Genomic DNA, 23,645 nt, shown 5'->3' with positions numbered 1-23,645 from the left:
ATAGGTATTAAGTCAATGTCCCATCGACTGCTATTTACCTACTTAGCTATTAATAATATAATAATTATTATTTTAGACTTGTGTAATGGTTTGATGGATGTCCTTATTGTTCCTATTTAGTTGTCAATTGCTCAAGGACCTCGAGGTTAATTCTAATACCTGGCATTATGTATGAATTTACGATCATAATTATAGTTAATCGAATTAATCATCGTATTATAATACAATACAAATAGTTACACTTTTTATTATTTTTATTGCTCAAGATCAACATAAATAACAATAAAAAATTATCGTGGAGATAGATAACAGCCGGTTTTAATTTTTTATAGGGCGCAATCCGTATTATAAGACAAAAACGATCACTCCATAACATCATCTATCTTGACTACAAATAGCAATGATACCTAATTGTTTTCAATCTGGACCGTTAAAGTTTTAATCCAAATAATCAATTTCTCCCAGACACGGTGTTATTTTTATTTAGCAGTATTCTAACGATATTTTTCATTTGTTTCAGCCTCAAACAATGTCATCTTAGATCACGGACGGAAACAACATTAAATACGAACGAAACGAACGACCAAACGGACTATTAATACTGTGTTCATTGTTTAAAATGACTCTGACGCGCCCTAAGAGAAAGAGACGGAGCTGGTTACCAAAACTAGCGCGTTCAGAAATAGAAAAAAAATGGCCTCAGTTGGTGCGGGACGGCGGCGGGCACGGAACGCTCGTGGTGGACGACAACATGGCGCGCCATGGCTGACCTCGCCGAGGCCGTCGACGATCTGATATGCAGCTTCGATTATATGGACACAGCCATGGATAACCTAGTCATGCTTATCTTAATCTGGCTACTTTTCTCCAATAGTCCTTCTCGGCATAGCGAAATGGGCTTGACAGCCGCTTCAAGCCCAAAGCTGTTGAATCAGAAAAGCCAAAAGAAGAACCTAAATCAACGAAATCTACGGCTAGTGAGATCGTTACAACAGCGCTGATACAGTGTGGCTACTACGGCTAAAGTTAAAAGTGCTACGTTTAACTCGTTTCAAGCCGAAGCCTAGTGGATTTGTGGCCAGCTACACCGCCAATAAGCGCCGTTTAGGACGCATGTCCCCTGGCCCCGAAGCTTGCACCAAGAAGCACCCAAAGCGTCATAGTACCGACGTGCACGGGCCCCGATCCGCCGAGCGTACAGTGGGTGAACGACTTGTTGACCGTGGTTATATAATGATCTGGTTATTGTGAACGAACTAGTGCAGCAATGGATTGTGTCCATGAACGAGTTTCGAAGAAGTCCGTGGAGGAGGTAAGGGATTTAAATTGCTACCTAATTTTGATACTACAGGTTACTTATCTCAGGCGATTGGTACGAGTAAAGAAGGGAATCTCGGATTTCCACTTGACACCTGACATACCTATTCGCTTCTTTCACTTTCATAACATTACGACATATTCATCATACACGCTCGCGCGGTTTAGGGTGCTCTTGGCCTGGCCTTCCTTCAGGATTTCCCCCGATTTGATCAGAAAATCCGCCGAGGCTTACTCTTTTCCAGCTCCCTCTTTTACTTCTCCCTTATATACTCTCTTTGTCAGCCTTCTTTCTCTCATTATTTCCACGTGTCCAAACCATCTCAAATACGAGTACCTTTGTCACTACATCTTCGTTCAGTCCACAGCTTTCCCTTATCACACATGTTGCAACCAACTAGTTTATATATTACATTTTTACTTACTTAACATCAAACCAGCTTCAAACCTGCCGGTACTGACCATACTAAGTCCTTACCAACTGCCTGAGTTAAATGACAGACGTATTCCCACTAAAATCATATCTTTGACTCCTGAAATCACTGAATTTGATGGAAAAAAAATATGGAATTGTGGGTACAAATACTACTGCAAATGTCTTATTGTCATAAGCATTTGACATGACACTTCCACACAGTGTCACTTGTACAGTCTATGCTGAGTTATCTTGGTCTGACTCTACCATTATTCTTTATCTAACATTAGGACTTTTATTCATGTTTATCGAAAATGTTAGGTCGAAATTCATGACACTGCCTTGAAAATTCACACATAACAAGTTGTATTCTAAGAAAACGGGTTCGAAGTCGAACAGCGATATTCATTTCAAAAGTTTACGAGGAAAAAACTATTTCAAAACTGAATTTAAGTAGATACATTACTCATTATCACTATTTTTAATGTATTGGAATGGATTTATTCGAAGTTGAGTCATTTGAAACTTTGCCAATAAAACAACAGTTAACTAACCAAATTGTTCTTTCATAATAAATCGAAAAAGTTTTAAATCACGCTAGTTAAATGTGTTTAAAAACCATTTGCTTAATTGTCGAACATTTCCCACAACTACATATTGAAGGATTTAAATATTTACTTGACAAAGTTCAATATTGAATAATAGGTATTCGACCTTATTTTTAGACGATGATAATGATAGTCATAGCGATTTAAAGCTTACGAGTCATAGGCTGCTGTTCTTTACAGAATACATATCTAATTATCTTCAAAAAAGTTTGTACATATGTATGTATTGTCTAATACTTGACTTTTGGTTAAATATAATCAGCTTATTATATAAGTCTGATTTTGCTTTTACGTGTTTATTAAAAATTTACTAACCTAACCTAAAAATACTAACCTAACCTAACCTAAAACGAATTGCACAGCAAAAACACTAATTTCACAGCACAACAGCATTCTGCTGTGCAAATCAGAATTATTTGAATGACGTGTCTTATTATCTCTTTATCAAAGAGTTTTCGTTTTTCCATATTCCGTCGCTGAATGGGAACACCTAAACATTGCAGTTTGAGTATGCGCAAGAGTTTGCATTGCTTATCTACACATGAACATGACGCAACTGTTAGCTTATCTCTATGGTGCTCGTCACCGTTTAGAGGAAACACTAGTGGTACTTTTTCCTTATAAACGTTTTCGACATTTTCTTCTCTGGATTTTGGCCCTAGATTATTATTTTCGAACGAGCGAGCGAAGCGAAGTTATTATATTCGACTTGGAACACACAGCTGGCTAGGGGCACCTCCCGGCTTTTCGATGTTATTACGCTGAACTATCAGAGGATAGTTTGATGGACAATTACTTAAGCAGATTTGTTCTAATTTAAATGAAATTGGGTAAACGTGTGTACTTGAGGGCATTATATTTTAGTCATTAAATTATGAGCAGGCTTGATCAAGGGGTTTTGGAGCTATAAAAGCCTAGAAGGACAAAAAGCTATTTGTGAGGGGATCTTGCTATTCTGGTCATCTTATTTGCAAGAAAGTATGGTCGAGTTTGGTATCAAATGAAAGTCGGTTTACGTATTTAAAATAATTAACAAGATAAAAACAAAAATAAAATAAACAGAATACGTATAGGTATTTGACAATTGTCAAGAAAGAAGATAGAACATAGAATTTTTTTATTTAACACCGCATTGAATTTTTTTTACAGGCAATGCTACAAAACATTACAGCCTTAGAATTAGACTAAAGTAGGCACAAATGAATGTTTACATGTAGATATAAAGACTAGAAAAATTACGAATTATGAATTTAGATAGAAAGATTACGGCTTACCACAGATACAGTTTATTTTAATCACTATGGTTACTTTTAAGGGTTCCACAGACATTGCAATAAATTGCACGTGGTTTTCGATCCTTTGCCGACTAAGTATGTCTCAGTTCGGGGCGAAACGACTAGTTATATAGAGTTTAACGTTTCCTTTTTTGATATTCTGGTTTTTATAAGAACTAGGTTATTTCATACATCGCTAAAAATGGCAAAAAATGCACCGTAAACAGACGCCTAGCTCATAAATCGGCATCAAAAAACACAAAATTCAAAACGTTCAGACACAGATAATTTCCTTCTCATTCCGTTACCAAAGTTTCGTTATGATCGCTTAAGTTTTGGAGGAGGAAAATGTCGAGAACAAAACCTCGATTTCTGAGATTTTTACGCAGGGTTTGCGCCTAAACTACAGTTGCCTATCGTACTAATGTTAGGAGCCGCCCAGAGATATTTAACCTTTTGACCGCCGAAGACGTCATATGACGCGCGCGTCTACATCCCAATATCAACCTTCATGCCTACCGACAATGTTCACGATTACGCGCCCGCGTACGATAGGCGTGGCGTTCAAAAGGTTAAGGAAAATTCTCAAATCTGTCAAAGGGGCTCAGCTAGTATTTCCTTTTAAGGTTACACTCTTGATCTCTCGATATTGTCGTGCCGTATTGAGAGTATGTGAGTGAGGGTGTTTTTCTTTCCATAGCAATATGGGTATCAAATGAAAGCTAGTGAAAATACCACTTCAGAAATACAAGTAAAATAATTCCTCTTGTTGATTCAGCACATGGTAACACTGAAGGAACGGACATATCCTTACTTCAAACTTTCTATATAAGAGTATTCAGTCACTGTAGGCACAACTAGTACCTACGGCTACGTCAATTCTTGGGATTAGTTGGCAAGCGGACCCCAGGCTTCCATGAGCCGTGGCAAGAAGCCGGGTCAAACGCTAGCAAGAAAAAAAAAACCATAGGGGCCCACAAGTGCCATCTTACGGCATGTGTCAAAAACGAATTGGTACGAATGGAATGTTTTAGACGTTTAATATGGTCTAAATCTAGCCCGCACCATTAGGGTGTAATGTATCCATAATTCATTTCAGTCAGAACTCTAAATGGTTTCCCATTAGCATACTATTTCTAACCATCACGAAACACCGAAATTTACTCTATTAATTACATAAATAAATCTACTAAACTTTCTCCCTTAACACGAAACTCCGAATGGCTTCAAAGACAAAATAAAATAAATGAACAAAATAACTTCCCGGCATTTCCTGTTAGATCAACAAATCTTACAGCTGTCAGCGGACCGCAAACTAAATAAAACTTTATGCTTTCGTAATAGAGTTTGTATTTGCTGGGTAGGTATTATTGGCTTGCGTATTATTAGGTCGTGTATAAAAAAATCTAGATCAAGAACGGCCTTTATGGTTAGCTTATGTAAATCGAGGCATTATTGTCGTGGCTCCGAATATTTGGATCAAGCTAAGTTTGAATTACAAAACGTGTATTTTCAGTTAGGTTTTCCTGAAGGTTCGAAGAAATACTTAGTTTAATTATTTACCTCCTCCTCCTACTATATAGTTTGAATTATAAACGTTCATTTGTATGTTATTTATAATATTTTACAGTATTTACAAGCGTTGGTGTGGTGAAAACTTTATGGAGTAGCAAAGTTTATTTAAACCATTTATTTGCCTTGAAATCCTCGCAACGCTCCACTTTATATTTTGGAATCTTTCCTTTGCTCGGATCTAATTAGCACAAGGGGTTAAACAACAATTTTGCCCCTCTATTATTCGTTTTTGCTATGTCGATAGCGAACATCGGTTCTTTTTGGATTCTTCATCACGCACTTCGAGCATAGCCAATTAATAAATTATACCGGGTGTGGCCACGAGCAAAAAATTAAACTGTAGGCTGTACTCCTTAAACTGGCTAATTTTTGTTCAGCTACTTTTGAAAATAACTTGTATTCTGATTTTTAGCACACTTTAATATTTATTCCAAGACGCAATGTATTGCAAATTTTGTTATTTATGTATACAAGGGATTCCAACAGCTATAAAAGATACATTAAACTTTTTAGATAGTACCTAGTAGTAGTTATGTTTAAATATGGTTTAATTAAAGCGTGCAAAGCAACGCCATTTTTTTTCTTGTTAGTTTTGGAAGTTTATATAACATATAGGTACAATTCATGACACGTGAGCAGATCTACAGCCTACACAATCAGTAAATGTTAATGAATCGTTCACCATCATATTAAGTAAAGCAATCACGCTCCTTTTCTTGTCGAAGTAAATAAAATGTCACACTTGAATGAGATACGATTTTTCAATAGTAACCAGGCTTCGATGACATTCAATTTGAGTGTCCGTCTTACGAATTTTCAATCTGACGGTCACGTGACCAGGGCGGCTACCGTGAAAATCGAAATTCGTCAATTGCGGGCATTTTTCTCTGTCACTCTAATGACGTCTTACTAGGAGTAAAAGAGAAAGATCCCCGCAATTCGGTTTTCGCGGTAGGCCCCTGACACGACTCCTGACGCGAGTTTAACATTTCCCCATCACAAAAAGTGCACAGCGCCGCTAAAGAAGTTTTCTCTTCAAAAATCAATATTGAAAATATGGTTTGTTCATAGCTTAAACTATTATTTAAGCATGTCAGTAAATTTGCCAAGTTAAGCCGCGGTCGACCAAGAGCAGTTGAAGCTACTAAATGTCAGCTACCCCCACATAGTAGGTATTTTCTATTTTTTATCAGGTGGGTTTCATACAGCCGGCCACCGGTCTATAATATTTATTTAAGAAATTATTATCCAACAATTAATGAAGTCGTATCGTTCCGCATATCCGATTTCTCAGGGCACAATTGACTATAAAATCTAACAATTCTGTGAACAATTGGCGGTGTATTTTAAAGCATAATGATGGTAATGACTTTATTGACTAATTAAACTACTTTTTTCACTGCGTTTGAAACTTTACTAAGTACTTTTAAGCGCGCGATTGTTTTATGCGATACACGCAGCGTTGAACGCATGTGTCAACAATGTAGGAAAAATGACAATACGCTTACCGCTGCGTTTATCGCGTAAATGTAGTGTCATTAGATTATCTGATGTAAAATGGGTGTGAGGCATCGCGTTTAACGCTTATCGCATCGCGTTTATCGTATAAAACAACCGCGCGCTTTAGAGTCTTCTTTTTTCTGTTCTCCGGTAGGAGAGCGTTAATTTTGTAATTAAAGGTTAGTTTTGACAAATATGCGCGTCATCTTGGATGACACGAATTAAAATCTTAAAGGGAGCATGCACTATATCATATCACATTCATAAACACGTATAGATAGATCTAAAAATAGAAATGTTCCTAGCTTAAAGAATAAAATAGTTTACTTCAAGTAAGCATATAAAAATGCGCTTATAAACGTCAAATAAAGATACACCGGCTCTAACCCTACACCTCTGACCCGAGAAGATTTAGAAAAGAAAAGAAAGAAAACATTTCTTAGTAACATTCGTTACAAGTCGGTTTGTAAATAGATTGACAATTTAAAGTAAGTATCTTCTTCCTCGCGTTGTCCCGGCATTTTGCCACGGCTCATGGGAGCCTGGGGTCCGCTTGACAATTAATCCCAAGATATGGCGTAGGCACTAGTTTTTACGAAAGCGACTGCCATCTGACCTTCCAACCCAAAGGGTAAACTAGGCCTTGTTGGGATTAGTCCGGTTTCCTCACAATGTTTCCTTCACCGAAAAGCGACTAGTAAATATCAAATAATATTTCGTACATTAAGTTCCGAAAAACTCATTGGTACGAGCCGGGGTTTGAACCCGCGACCGCAAGATTGCAAGTCGCAGGCTCTTACCGCTAGGCCACCGGCGCTTCTGACATATAAAGTAAGTATATACTTATAAAATTAAAGCATCATTACAACATTAATGTAGATATTAAATTTTGTACATATATTTCATACATTTATGATTTTTTTACGAAATCGTTCATATCATAAAATTGCGCCTGTAGGAGCCATTGTTTAAGTTTAAACCCCTCCTCAATTGGAGGAGGGTATGGGATATGGACCGGCAAGAAACTCGGCGGCTTGGGTACTCATTGAAACATAAACAGCAATATTGTGTTTATGTAATGATTCGTGACATAATTATTTGCCGACCTCTATGTTGCATAATAAATATTTAAGATACACGGTTTGTGTTTGTTATTAATGCCGTAATATGCATTGAAGAGTGTTGACAATGCATTGCATTAAAGGTCATGTTATGTCTATTAGCTGAATAAAGCTTACATTCGGTTTAGAACTGCAACAGCGTTATCGGCAATGTCACTGTCAGTTTCAATACAACAGCAACGCAACGCAAAGCGCAAGTAAAGCTTATTGATATTCTATTTTGACGACCGGTTTGGCCTAGTGGGTAGTGACCCTGCCTACGAAGCTGATGGTCCCGGGTTCAAATCCTGGTAAGGGCATTTATTCGTGTGATGAGCATGGATATTTGTTCCTGAGTCATGGGTGTTTTCTGTGTATTAAGTATTTATAAATATTTATATATTATATATCGTTGTCTAAATACCCTCAACACAAGCCTTATTGAGTTTACTGTGGGACTTAGTCAATGTGTGTAATAATGTCCTATAATATTTATATATTTATTTATTTATTAAGGATGACTCACGCTAGATCAGTACGAGTCCGGGCCGTGGTGTCCGACGGGTGATCGGTGATCACGTGATCTTTTCTATAGAAAATGAAGTGTCGGGCACCTCGGCCCCGATCTGGACCGTTCTAGTGTGTTTCATATATATTATACTCAAACACACCCAACTTGTCAATAGAAAAAGGCGTGATATTAAAATTTTCTATGGGAGATCAACCCTTTGCGCCTACATTTTTTAAATTTATCGCCTTTTTCTACTGAAGAAGTGGGTGGGTAATTAGATACATTAAATCGGATCACTTATACGCGTGCTCCCGTTGTTACCACTCGGTATGGAGCCAAACATGTCAAGCAATTTTCGACTAAAAATACGTGCGTCACTCGTTTTAATGTACTTATTCAATATGTCTGTGTTTCACGAAAGTTCGGTTGTTAAGAAAATTGACAGTGCCGGGTCAAAATTATTTTCGTTGTCTTGTTTTGGACCACTCTGTCACGCATTTTTGTATTTGTGAACGTCAAATGGTGCAACTTTGTCGCTTACCATAAGGACGAAATTTGCTTGTATCTTTATATGAATAACCTGTCAGAGCGTCCCTTATGGCAAGAAACAATGTACTTTTTGCTGACGAGTGCTATTGCATGTATGTTAGCTGTAGATTACATTTACCAAAACAAAAAAGATCTCATACAAAAAGCTACACTGTCACATTTTTTGGGAAAAAAAGACGACGAATATAATTTTGACCCACATCGACGCATCGCCCATTTATCGTTGCCCTAACGCTGCACCCGCAACGCTACAACATGCAGTCGCCTTCCGAATGTCACCATAATATTAGTAGGTATAAAATAAGACTTAAAATGGCATCTTGTCATGTGACCAAAGTGACAACGTAACGTAACTAAATTATACACATAGGTAAAGGAAAACAAGGAGGAAAATATTTTAATTATGAAACCTTGACCGGACAGTGACTGACTGTTATATGTTTTTGTTAATACCTATATTATGGAATGTAGGTCTAGAACTGGATAGAACATTGTTATGATACAATACTTAATTATTGTTTCATACAAACGACATCAATGGGATTCGGGATGTGTTTTGCACTGAAGCAGTTAAATTTTCAAGATATTAACATTTTTAATTTAATTTAATTTGTTTTATTATTTCGGTTAACTCGTAGAAAAAGCATTGTAATAGTGCCATAATTGGGTCACAATTCTTTCGCTTTGTAGTTTTTTCGGCCCCAAAAATTGTGACGGAGTGGAGTTTTTTTATGAGGTGAAATTTAGTTTTTAATTTTTCTCATGTGAATTATAATTTACAGCTAGAAAGATATGCAATAAATAGCACTCAACTCTTTTTATTTATTTGATAAAAGACTAGATTAGAAGCGTGACCGAATGGTCAGAAACAAGACAACGAAAAGTATTTTGATAATCCAGGCGGTTTTGTATTGGGTTGGTTAACCAATAAATCGTATAAAAAAAACCCGAAAATATAGTAATTATTCATATTGAGATATTTTTGAATATATAACTTCTATGATCTATCCTGATGGAGACTGCCCAAGGTTTCTATAAGTTGTCGCGTTACGTACTCTTCCAAAGGATTTGGAAGAGTAGGTAACCGAACAGAGTGTGAAGAGTGATTAGGGCGTGAAAGTTTACAAGTGTTCTAGAGGATTGTTCCAAGGTAATACTACAAAGTACCGTCGTGGCATTGTTATTCATAACGCTTTGGCGCCCGCTGGTTTACTCGTATAACCGCTTTCCACTTGCGGTTTAGCTGTGACAATCAAATAGTTGATGAAATATGGAAATGATTTCGAGTTTTTTATTTGTATCTGTCATTTTTGGACCCGGGTACGTCCTTAAACTACGTATTGGCACTGTGAATGTCATTTCACTTCATGTAGTAGGGCACAGCACAGCGGATCATTCCAGATCTAGAGCAGAGCCCAACTGGGGAAGTTACTCCACCTTACAGAAAACTGCAGCCAAATAATACTAGACCCTACTCATACTTTTGTATTCCTGCCGGTGTTAAGACGATACTAAACAACACAAACTGACACTTGACAGTATAGTCAAGAGGGCGGTAAAGCTTGGATCCGTAATGGCTAAAGTAATTTTTTTTTCATGATGTTTTTTTTATCAAATTGTTAGAACCGAATTCGCCTCCTGAAAAGATGGCGTCATAATGACGTCACGCGATGGCGTGCATGAATCACTGTCACCTAACCGGCGAAGTGACATAACGCGCCACGGAATTGTAACATGTATACATACCGCTATTAATTGTTTGCTTGTCTCATTATAAAACTATGACGCTAAGTGAATGTGCATCCCGCGTAGCCAACGTGCCGATCGTTAACGCTCCGTAGTGAACGAAACGCAACTGTCACGGTCGCACTAATATAGAAGATTGATAAAGAGAGATGACTACGCGATTGGCATGTTGGCTACGCGGGCTGACGTCATAAACGTACGCTTCTTGCATTATTGCAAGTAAAGCTTATTGATATTCTATTTTAACATTAAGGATGATTCACGCTAGATCGGTATGAGTCCGGGCCGTGGTGTCCGACACTTCATTTTCTATGATGGGTGATCGGTGATCACGTGATATTTTCTATAGAACACGAAATGTCGGACGTCTCGGCCCCGATCTGGACCGATCTAGTGTGATTCATATTTTACTTAGACAAATTTCAGGATTGAAACTGAACAGAAGTGAAAACTTCTTTAGCGGCGCTGTGCACTTTTTGTGATGGGGAAAATATTTTAAACTCGCGACAGGGGTTACGTGACCGTCAGATTGAAAATTCGTAAGACGGACACGTGACATCACGGTGACGTGCAAATTGTCATCGAATCCTGGTTACTTGTAAAAAAATCGTATCTCATTCAAGTGTGACATTTAATTTTTTTCTTCTATTTATTTAGAAACAAATAGTCATATACAATTTTTGATCAAAACTTATAGACAAGGAATAGACCTATAGTTTATAAATAAATATAAATAAGTCCGGGGCTACTAATTTTACAATAACAAATAGATACTATGTATACCTGCGATATGCGTGGTGCCCCGTGTGAAAAGCTACGATCGCGCTCCACATTGTAAACAGTTAAACAATTCTCGCGAGACCCAATTTTAATACCTACTATAGGTAAAAAACTTAAGTAAGTCACCTTGTTGTATGTAGTTGTGGCGTGTTCGAATAGACAATACATGTTTAAAAAGACACACACAAACAAAACAAATGTCTATTCGAACACGTCACAACTACATACAACAGGTGACTTACTTTAGTTTTTTACCTATATCAAAACTCGCAAATACTAATACTCCCTCTACTCTTTTATTATTAATTGTTAGTTTACTTTATTTGATGACATTACCATTCACGACAAGATGACACATATTCCCATGATGTAATAATGTAAGCGGTATTCGGGATGTGGGTGAGCACCCAAACAGATGCACTTAACGGTTTTTACAGCAGTTGTGGGTTTTGGGGCAGTACAGTACACCATGTGTTTATGAATACGCTATAGCTCCATGTTATACTTGCCCCTGACTATACTCTTTTATTAGAGAGAAAATACTGTCAGTTTATGGGCGTGTTCTTCAAAAGATTACAGTATAAAGCATGATTCACGCTTCGTCCGGGTCCGGGCCGAGGCTTCTGACAATAGAGGTATAATAGGTATAGAGATGAAATGGTGGAGCCGGCAGATAACTGAGATTCTCTTATGGAACTTTCAGTAGGAGTAGCAGAGAAAGCGCTATGATCGTTTGTCCTTTTCAGTTTAATATTTTTTATTCCCCATTGTAAATTTTAGTGCGGTTTGTGGTGGGCAACAAATAACCCGACCAAATTACGTAGGTTATTTTGCGCATTGCGTTAATTGCGTGTGTTCTATCCCTCATGTAGGGCTGCCATCCGTCCGGGTTTTCCCGGATTTGTCCTAGTTTGGAGGCCGTCCGGGGGCCGTTTGTGGGGGGGGGGGGGGTCTGTCAAGAAGTGTCCGGGGAAAACCCGGACACTTATCATGTAAGGAAGCACATTAAAACTACATGTAAAATTAAAGGTCTTATTTTTTAAAAATATTATTTTCGAACTCGTCCGGGGAAAAAATGCGATTTACGCCAAATGTTCGGCTTTTTTTTGAATCTTTGTCCGGCTTTGGCGAAATTCGAGATGACAGCCCTACCCTCATGTGATGATGTGATCCTACCATCTATGCGTCCGACACTTGTTTTCTTTGACGGGTGATCGGGGATCACGTGATGCTTATACGATGCTATAAAATAGGTACTGAAGTGACCCGGACCCGGCGACACTAGCGTGAGTATCTTTATTTCATATATTATGATTCTGGCAGGTAGGTAAGTAATTTTTTTTTTTTTTGTGGTATATCTTGGTCTTTAGTTATTTTTTTGTAGTTTTTCCTAATTTTAAAAAGTTACTAGAACGTATACCTACTAAATAGCAGTTTATCGTGTATTGCAAGCAATGCAGCGTTCTCGGAGCCGTAAAACACGGTAACTACTTTGTTCTGGCCAGCGACCTGGAATTCGCGTTATGACATTTTTATGGCAGTTTTACGAGGACATTATGACGGTTAAATTTTGCCAAAAGTCGTGCTGGGATACGGAAGTGACTAGGCACAAAAAATAGTGGAGGAAATAATGAAATTTTCTGGGTATTGGGGCCGATTTTTGAAATCCGAGCGCTCGATTTCGTCTCCCGAAAATCTCCGGAAAACGGCGAAATGCTATTTTTGAAATACGGGCGCTATAAATTGGGAGTCCAGTGGTATTGACCACTCGTTGTAAAGGGTCAGCACGAAATCGAAATTCAAAAATCGGCCCCTTGCACTGATAAATATCGATAATAAAGTTGGAAGTCGACGAGTGCGACAAGATTGGAATATAAGAAGCATATAAGAACTCAAATATAAGTAGAATTCCACTAAGATAGGATTTTTGGAAATTCAACCCTGAAGATGGGAAAAATGAAGTTAATGTTTAACGGCTTTTACACACACGAAGTCCTGGAAAGTGGCTAGTATAAATATATTTTTATTATAAATTCCTACTTCGTAATACCTATACTACAACAATGGTCCAATTTTTAAATTATTTAATTTAATCATTTATTTCGGATAACAAGACCCATACATTACTTATTACACTATATAATACTAATAAAAGAAACATTTAAAAATTAATAATAAAAAAAGTCATTAAGTAATTAATTTAAAGCATTGTCAAATTATGCTCGTTACATTTATTTTCGATCTAAGATATACTATTACATAGTTAGTTATATGTTATGGACTAAAGTTACCTGAGTTTACGATACCGAACTTTGAGAAAACATTAAAAGATTTCACGTGTTCATCCGCGCTGCAGACTCCGTCAAACTGGGTCAATGCGGGAGATTTCAAATTTAGAACGCGGAACCGCTGCACCGCCGCGGTATTCACTATCAAAACAAACTACTCCTATAACTAAAACTGATTGATTTTATTAGGACATTTACATACGCAATCAGTGACATCATGGTTCCATTTTTATCGCTTGTCACTATGCCTGTCACTTTCGCACTTACACACTTGTTAGAATGTGACAGGCATGGTGACAAATGATAAAGAGCCGACCATCACCTATATTATAAACTTGTGTTTTTATAACTCAGATATCTGGCGGGTATCTATGGCTAGGCTAGCCAATAGGAGCACAAGGACACCGTGGGGACCTTATACATCTCCAAATTTAATGTATTAACCGTGGTCTCCACGTATACGTCTCTGTCATACTGTATAATATATTTGACTTGGTACATACTAGTTATGTATTCTGTAGCATTAGTTTATAAGACTGCTAGTTTAACAGTCCAGACGCGGTTTATTTATTTAGTATAAATTTTATTTTGACACTTGGAGAAACTTTACACCTCCAAATTTTATTAGTATTAGTACTCTGACAATGGGGACCTTTTACATCTCCAGATTTAATGTGTTTTTAACCATAGAGACTATACATCTCTATTGTATTGTAGTAATTATTTATTTTAAGATTATTATAATGTAATGTTTACCCAGGTATTGGCTGTTGTATTTATAAATGTTGTTATGTATTTTTCATGTCACTATATGATGTTAGTATAAATGTTGTATTGACTTGTAAAAGAGTCCTTTGAGGCCTACTTGCAGAATAATTTTTTGAATTTTGAACTACCTACCTTTTCTGGAAGCGCTTCGTCGTTTCTTTAACTCTCTTATTAAATCATTAAATTCATTATTGCCTTCGGTGAGACTTGAATTCCAGAGGTCCAGAGGTCGCCAGTTCAAGTCTCACCCGAGGCAGTAATTTCTTTTGCTTTCTAAGTCGGTGTGTTAGAATCATACCCAGCATACATAGACTTTCAGTAACAGAGTGTGTAAAGACCTTAAACGTCAAATCTTATGAAAATATGAAGTTTTAAGACCGGTCTCGCCTAGTGGGTAGTGACCCTGCCTATGAAGGCGATGGTCCTGGGTTCGAACCCGATAAGGGTATTTATTTGTGTGATGAACACAGATATTTGTTCCTGAGTCATGGATGATTTATATATATTGAAGTAGTTGTATATTATATATATCGTTGTTTGAGTACCTACAACACAAGCCTTCTTGGCTTACCGTGGGACTTAGTCAATAATTTATGTAAGAATGTCCCTATAATATTTATTTATTTTAGTACTTCCACACTTTATAACTTTACACACACACACACGATAAGATATGAGAAAAGACATGCCCGATTATTTCCACTACTTCCATTGCGAAGGATATGAATATGATCTCAATATGTTATTTCTATCTTATGTAAACAATTGCATGAATCAATGTATGTTTCGAAGCGAGATGAGTTCATGTCTCAATTTAGCAAGTGATTGGAAGTCAAGTTAGATTAGGTCTGTTAGATTGGCGGGCTCTCGATAGAGGAGCAATTGGGTACTTGACACATGTTGAATATTATAACAAAATTTAGCTAAATGAATAAAAATGGGGCATTCGTTATAAAAAAGTGGAATTAAAAAAAAAACATATTATTTAGATTATAAAAACACAAGGCCTAAAATCTTTAAAAAAAAATCTTTTTGAACTTTCAAATATAAAAAAAAAAGTTATACCATTCGATTCCTTAAATGTTATTGAAAAATAAATTATATGACAACTATATACATAAACGCAATAATTCACGGTCAAAATGCAATTTTCTTGATCTTCCATATATTTAGGACAGACTAATGTAATGTGACGTCACATTACATTATCATTTTGTTAGAGGCGTTTCAATCGTCGAGTGCGAGCTTCAGACTTTAACTCTTATTTCTGACCTTTGATGAGTTCTATATAGACATTTGATCCTTAGGAAAATCAAGATCGATTGACATTATAGGGACCGTGCGCGTTGGAGGGTCTGCCATCTTGTGGCCTGAATCGGAACCATAAACATGCACATGTACACGTCACGTGTTTTCTTGTGCATAGTAGGTTCTGCCATCTTGTGGGCTACATCGGAACAAAAAACATTATTGTACGCGTCGCGCCAAAAATCTGACGGCTCCTGTGCTGCCTCCTACAGTTCATGCACGCTCCCTATTCACAAAAAACTGTCAAGTAGCCAATTTAGCTCGAGAGGACGACCTTCACACAGGTTACATCATTTAATAGTTTGCATTTAACGAGTTTTGGAAAAGATGCCGGTTCTGACTAACGGATTTTAGAATACTCACGTTCATTATTAAATAATTGATTCAAAGCATGTTTTAGTAAGAATAAATTCAATTGACATCTCAATTTAGCGTAGTTTGGCTGATGCTATGTAAGAAAGTAACACCGGCTACGTCACTTAATCAACTGATATTAGTGAATTCATATCTGTGTTGAAACTTTGAAAAAACTGGATGTTGGCTATAGGACCTAAATATAATATAAATAAATATAATAAGGACATTCTTACACAAATTGACTAAGTCCCACAGTAAGCTCAATAAGGCTTGTGTTGAGGGTACTTAGACAACAATATACATGAATATAATATATAAATATTTATAAATACTTAAATACATAGAAAACACCTATATGACCCAGGAACAAATATCCATGCTCATCACACGAATTAATGTCCTTACCAGGATTTGAGCCCGGGACCATGGGCTTCATAGGCAGGGCAGGCCAGACCGGTCGTAAAAACGTTACTAAAGGACTTGAAAAGGTAACTAAATTTCTGCGTCAAGTTAGTCCTCGACTATAGGAAATATTCGAGATCTTAACGAACTATCTGACACTGGATGAGAACAAAGTATACTTAGTTGTTTTTATTTTAGCTAGTTAATTAAGTAGACCATCGTAAGCACTACACTATCATAAAAAGCAAAATACAAACATTATAAATAAAAATTTGCACGGCATAATGTGTCAGACATAATAAAGGAAACAATCGAAAAGGTTTCGTGCACGTGAATTCACATCTCGATTTAGTGATGTGATTAGAAATCATAGAGGTCTGAATATATAGTCTGAATATATATAAGATAAGCGTGGAATGTAGCCCGAGAGATGACCTTCACATGCGTTACGTCATCGAACATCGAACATTCAACGGTCGCTTGAAATAATACATTATTTTATTCGTAAGATACCAGTAAATCAAATGGATCTTCTTTAGTGTAGTGTAGGTTGTTTATAAAAAAATCTACCCAGGTTTTATGGTGCGTGCAGGTAATGCTATATTTTTGTCTTCTGATTAATGCATACTTCACAATAATATTAAGCAATTTGAAATGTTAAAATTATTTATGTTATTCTGTAATTTAGTGTAGTTTTAGGATATACATTTTTTTTTATAATTTTAGGATAGTTATTGCACGTTTTTATTTTATCTCGCTGTGCATGCTTATTTTACACTACCTTTCTATATATTGTAAAACAAATTTGAATGTTTTTTTTTTTTTATACTACGTCGGTGGCAATAAGCATACGGCCCGCCTGATGGTAAGCAGTCTATGTAGCCTATGTACGCCTGCAACTCCAGAGGAGTTACAAGCGCGTTGCCGACCCTAACCCCCTCCCGCCCCTCGTTGTTGTCTGTTTAGATAAAACAGTGCCTAACAGACAGGTCAAACAGTTTAGCCTTTAAATAAAATAAATAAATAAATGGAGAAGTAAGTTATTCTGAATAGAATGTTGTGCAAATGTGTTTTGATTGTTATGCTAGTATGAATAAAAATCTACTATAAATTCAAAATTCAAAAATTTATTCTGCAAGTAGGCCTCAAGGGCTCTTTTACAAGTCAATACAACATTTATAGTAACATCATATAGTGACATGAAAAATACATAACAAATTTTTATAAATACAACAGCCAATACCTGGGTAAACATTACATTATAATAATCTTAAAATAAATAATTACTACAATACAATAGAGATGTATAGTCTCTATAATTGTTAAACATATATTACCTACACAAATAATGCCTAATATAGCCTAAATTAAGTTCCACAATACACAGTTATCATACTCGAATATGTAAGGGTAATAGAGACAGAAATAACTAAATTTCGATGTTCGCGTCAAGCACTCTGGACTCTAAAAGTTGTATTATGTATCTTAAGAGAATAAGTAGGTAGATGTGATTGAAAATAAAATGCATGTGCATTTTGGTGTTGGAAATTAAAAAAATATTTTTATCGACATCCTGTCTAAAAATAAAAGTGATTATTAAATAATGCGTGCACACCGCGTGACAGTGACACATCCGACAAACCGTGACTTTCATATTGACACCAGACTCGTCTCGTCTCGTCAGCTAAAATACAAGACTATTATTAGAATCTAGAGCTTAACGTCAGTGGGCGATACATGCGTTGTTCCTTTAGAAATACTTGGCAGGTTGCGTTTACCTTCATGACGTTATACCTGTTAGTACAAGAATATGAAATAAAAGACTATTATTTGAAAGAAATGTAATGTGGAATATGAAATTAAAATTTTGGTATAATACTTATTTTTAGTTAGTAGCACTAGAGTATATATGTAGCAAAGAAAAAAAAAACTTATTGTAAGTTTTGTGCAAAGTGAATTTATCTCAATAATAATACTTTTGAACATCTAGCAAAACTCTTAACTTATTCATAAGTTTTAGAGCATTTTAATAGGTTAATTTTAGTTTATCTAGAGAGTTGTTTTGTGTTGCCTCCTTTGTTTTATTATTTCATTTTTGTTAATCGAATAGAAACACGAACAATCAATCAAACATTGAACTTAAAAATTGAAGTATCATTAAAAACCCTAAAAACGCCGTCTCTATGGGAATCTGCTGGCACGGCTCCACGGAGTTTTATTTCAGCCAGCAATTAAATAACAGCTGACATTCACAGCGTTACGCTGAGCTTGTGTTTATTATTAGGTAGTTTCCGTGCATTGGGTGACACGTGCGAATTCACGGTCGGAACTCAGCCTGAAGACATTTTTGATGTCTATAGGTACAGTCGACGTCAGGCATACGTTGACACTGTTGCACCTTACTCCTCGAAGAAATTTTAACATAACTTTGACGTCAAGTGTAATTGCTGATAAATACTTTCTTTTATTTTACGAGTAGTATTTTCATATTTAATTATTTTCATTTATTATTGTCGAATTTTCTTTATAAAACTGGCTTTTGTGTGTCACAAATAAAATAAGGATTTGAACCACTGCTTCGTAGGCAGGGTCACTACCTACTAGGTTAGTTAGGCTAGGTCGTTATTATTTATAAATAAATAAATATTATAGGTCCCACGGTAAGCTCAAGAAGGCTTGTGTTGTAGGTACTCAGACAAGGATAAAACCCCAGTCACAGCATGACTCAGGAACAAATACCTTTGCTCATCACACAAATAAATGCCCTTACCGGGATTCGGACCCAGGATCATCGGCTTCATAGGCAGGGTCACAACTGTGGTCACAACCCAATAGGTCAGACCTGTCGTCGTATTAGGCAGTTTCCGCACATTTGATGACTTGTGAGATTCACGGTTGACTCTCGAGCTCACCCTGCCCTGGCGATGTGAAGACGATGTTTTGGACACAGTGTTATATTTATACTGGTTAATGGAGACTTAATTATGAGGTATAAGTACTATTTTTAAATATTAATCTGTCTTTATTTATAAACGTAACGAGACAAGGAGAATAGATACAATATTCAAGGAGATGCTCTTGGCCTCTTGCATAATATTCAGTCATTTGGAGGCAGATAAAGAAATTTCTATTTTCAACTTTCGTAGGTCCTTGACTGTCGGTCTTAAGAGGAAATATCAGCAGAGCCCCTTCACAGAATTGAGAATTTTAGGTAAATATTGAGAATATTAGTGCGATAAGGACAACTGCAGTTTAGGCGAAAAATCCAGCGTAAAAAATTCAGAAATCGTGATTTCGTTCACGACATTTTCCTCATCCAAAACTAAACCAACCGTAACGAAATTTTGAGAACGGAATGAGAAGAAAATTACCTGTGTCTGACCGTTTTGATTTTTGCGTTTATTGTTTTGTTGCCTATTTTGTATGCTAGGCGTCTGTTTACGGCGCATTTATTTGGCAGTTTTTAGCGCTTTTTAAAGTAACCTAATAGTTCTTGAAACTTGTAGACACAGTTACTAATATTGAACTCATATAAAAAAATATTCATCTAGGGCCAAAATCCAGAGGGGAAAATGTCGAGAACGTTCATATGGAAAAACTACCACTAATGTTTCCGCTTAATAACGCACGCACTAAATTAGTACGAGATCGTCTAGGAGGTCGTCTCTTATTTAACAATGTGTCATAGTTTTGAATATATAGTACTAAGTATTTCTATATATTATAGATATCGTCGCTAGTACCCACAAGTCCCACAACACAACACAGTAATGTGGGACTAGGTTGATTTGTGTTAGATGTAATAAAAATATTTGTTGAAATTTGAACTTTAATACTTGTTAATAGAGTTGAATATTATATCCGCCATATATGGCTGCGTATGCGGTAAGGGGTTAATATTATATTATTATACAAATTGTACAAAGAGTTAAATTGAGATTTACAGATACCAATGCCTATGGTTCGTACATTGGTCCCATAGCAATAAATCGATAAGAGAATCGATAGCGGCGCGCCCGCGGCGGCGGGTCAAGGCCGCGAGACAAGGTCGGGATGCCGCGTTATATCACGTTCATACATTGTATTCTTATGAACCTTTATTTCAGGCAACTAGAGGCCCATAGAGAAATACCTTAAACTAACATACATATCATAACAATATATTTTAATTTAATAATTATGGTTGCGATGCATTGCGCAACCCCTCAGCGTATATACCGCTATTGTCCGCGACTGCGCCTGCGTGTAATGATGACCGATGATTGATAAATACAAAATTCAAAACAATATTCTGCAAGTAGGCCTCAAGGGCTCTTTTACAAGTCAATACAACATTTACAGTAACACCATATAGTGACTATAGTGACATGAAAAATATACATAGCAACATTTATAAATACAACAGCCAATACCTGGGTAAATATTACATTGTCATAATCTTAAAATAAATAATGACTACAGACTACAGTATAACGGAGATGTAAAAGGTCCCCAATGTCAGAGTACTAATACTAATAAGATTTGGAGGTGTAAATTGTCTCCAAGTGTCAAAATGAAATTTATATTGAATAAATCGCGTCAAGGTATCGCGTAAAGGACTTAAAATATGTTCATGACAGAAAGTAAAAAAAAAAAACTTTTTTTACGGTACAATTGATTATACAAACTGATAGATTTTTGCCCGGTAAACTTTACACTAAAATTAATATAAATACCATTTTAAAGTACTCAAAGCTCTTTATGCAAGAAGTAGACTCCGGCTGGAGCAAAAAGCTATGGAAACTTAGCAATAGACAACTCCAAATTATAACAGGAATGTTTACTAGCAATTATGGGGTCAAAGAAGTTTTGGTCAGGATGGGACACCCCGACAACACCGATTGTCGAATGTGTGGCGAAGAGGAAGAGACAGTAAAACACCTGAAGTGTGAATGTCACGCCCTCGCCAGACAAGGAATGAAGGACTTTGAAGCAGGCTATCTGGAACCATTCAAAATGCTACGCATGAGCTCCATCATCCGGCATATGGAGATGTTAGGAGAAGCTCTTGTGTAGTTGACGGATCTTTCCTAACGGGGTAGTTACACAAAAGATCCCTATGGGTCTAAGTGTATCCGCAAGGGCCCCCGAAAACCATAAGATAAGATAATATAAATACCAACTACCCGGTCCAAGACCTAGAAGAACATTCAGCGTCCCCCGATAAATAACTCTCGACAATGGAACTTAGCGACTGGCCAGCTGCCAATATATTAGTTTTTGTGCCAACTAATGTTCACAACACAACTCTTGAACGTTTCTGATACAATTTTATCTAGAGATTCATAATAATTATATATAAACATAGGTCAGATATATGCTGGTTTTGTGGTTGAGAAGATTTGTAAATAATAGCAGCAACTACAGAGGTTATTGGCTGAGGCAAACGTCTACATATAATATAGTCATTTTGTTCCAAAACGTCGTATGCATTAGGTTATTCGGGAGATATTAGACTTTTAGACCGAAAACGGGAGTGTGTTCAATGATAACCGTCGGTCTGATGCATGGGGATATTTTTGTCCCTTAATGAAGTTATGCAATTTTAATTGTTATTGTTTGACATTAAATTTGCATGTAAACATGTTTACTACTAGGTGAATATTATTGTACTTACTAATTTAGTTTTCTATTCCTGTGCGGTTATGCCATATAAAATTATAAACAGCGTGGTAATGACAGATGTCATCTCCATACAATTTACAACGTCGCAAAATTGTATTGAGATATCCAAGCTGTTTGAATAACATTAAAGAACAATAAAATACTTACTGTTGATGTACGCAACAAAAAAAATCGCGTATAGACTAATGATATTTGATTAACAATAAAAAACAAATTGTGTGAGACGCCTTTACTATGTGGTTTGGTCTGAGATTATATAAATAATAGTAATAATAGCAATAACAATTATTTGGTGTTAAAACAAGCTTTTCTTTCCTGCTTGGAGCCCTAATTCTAACTCTTACTCATCTCAGATTCAAACTAAAAGTTCTTACGAAGAAATTAAAAAGAATCAAGACAACATAATAACTTACACTTGTAGTTTTTGCATTAGACGATTAATATTTATTAAACTTTTAAAATACCTAAGTACATCCAAGATTAATCATATTATCCTACACAGCATTGATGCGAGAGTAGACATGATGCTGTAACTTTTAACATGCCATTCCAACAATAGTTTTTCGTGACCAAATACTAAAACGATTTGATTACAATCGTAGCCATGGCGATAAGGAAAGTGAGGTTTATCGTCAAGGCTTAATGGTGTTGTTAATGTTGTTATACGGAGAAATATAATCAAATGCAACCACGTTTTCAGACATGAGACCATCAGGAATTGTTTGCTGTATACAATAAGATGCCTGTTTTGGAAAGAAATTATCAGGATTTCTCAAATTAGATTTTTACAATCATAAATAAGTTTTAGTTATTTGTTTTACAAGGGGGTAAAGTTGTTGTTTAACTGCTCATGCTAATATTGATACCCGAGCAAGCGAAAGATCCGAGAAGTTGAATCGTGAGCGTAAATTTTTCACCACACCAACGTGAGGAAAATATTAACTATGAAATACCAAAAAAATCAATCCGAATCAAATCCAAACGCACGTAATAAAAAATATATCATTCAAAATCATAATTTAAAAGTCAATTCTACCAGCTAACATAAGGAAACCACTCAAAATTTGCATCTGATTATTTGGCCCCACATGTGGATAAAATGCAACTTTCTCATTTGTTTGAATGTGGTGAAAAATAAATAACATTAATCCCTAGGAAATGATATCATATCGACTTCGTGAAACAACGGCTTATTACCAGACCATCATTTACTTATCCAATAAATTTAAAATACCTAGTATTTAGGTATCCGTGCCTCCCGCTTGGACCACTTGAGATAACACCCTTAACCTCCCGAGTCCCAGAGGCTTTTATAAAGGACAAATTCCAAAACATTATTTTTAACTTTCACTAAACAAGACATGGTTCCAAATTCAAAAACAAAACATCGCTTCTGGGATCCAGGAGGTTAAATCAGCCCTAGTCGAGTGAATTTCTCAACTAGCAGCGCCATCTATCGCGCCTCTCAAGTACCAACGTCGCC

At 36.3% G+C, this 23,645-nt stretch overlaps 1 pseudogene; it reads left to right on the top strand.

The window, feature by feature from the left end:
• The first annotated feature begins 695 nt into the window (after positions 1-695).
• The window catches only part of LOC133533332 (uncharacterized), a 68,288-nt pseudogene continuing 45,338 nt past the window's right edge, over positions 696-23,645 (top strand).

This window comes from Cydia pomonella, unplaced genomic scaffold (genome assembly GCF_033807575.1).
Source record: "Cydia pomonella isolate Wapato2018A unplaced genomic scaffold, ilCydPomo1 PGA_scaffold_156, whole genome shotgun sequence".
Lineage (NCBI taxonomy): Eukaryota > Metazoa > Arthropoda > Insecta > Lepidoptera > Tortricidae > Cydia > Cydia pomonella.
This window is presented reverse-complemented; position numbering and strand designations above follow the sequence as displayed.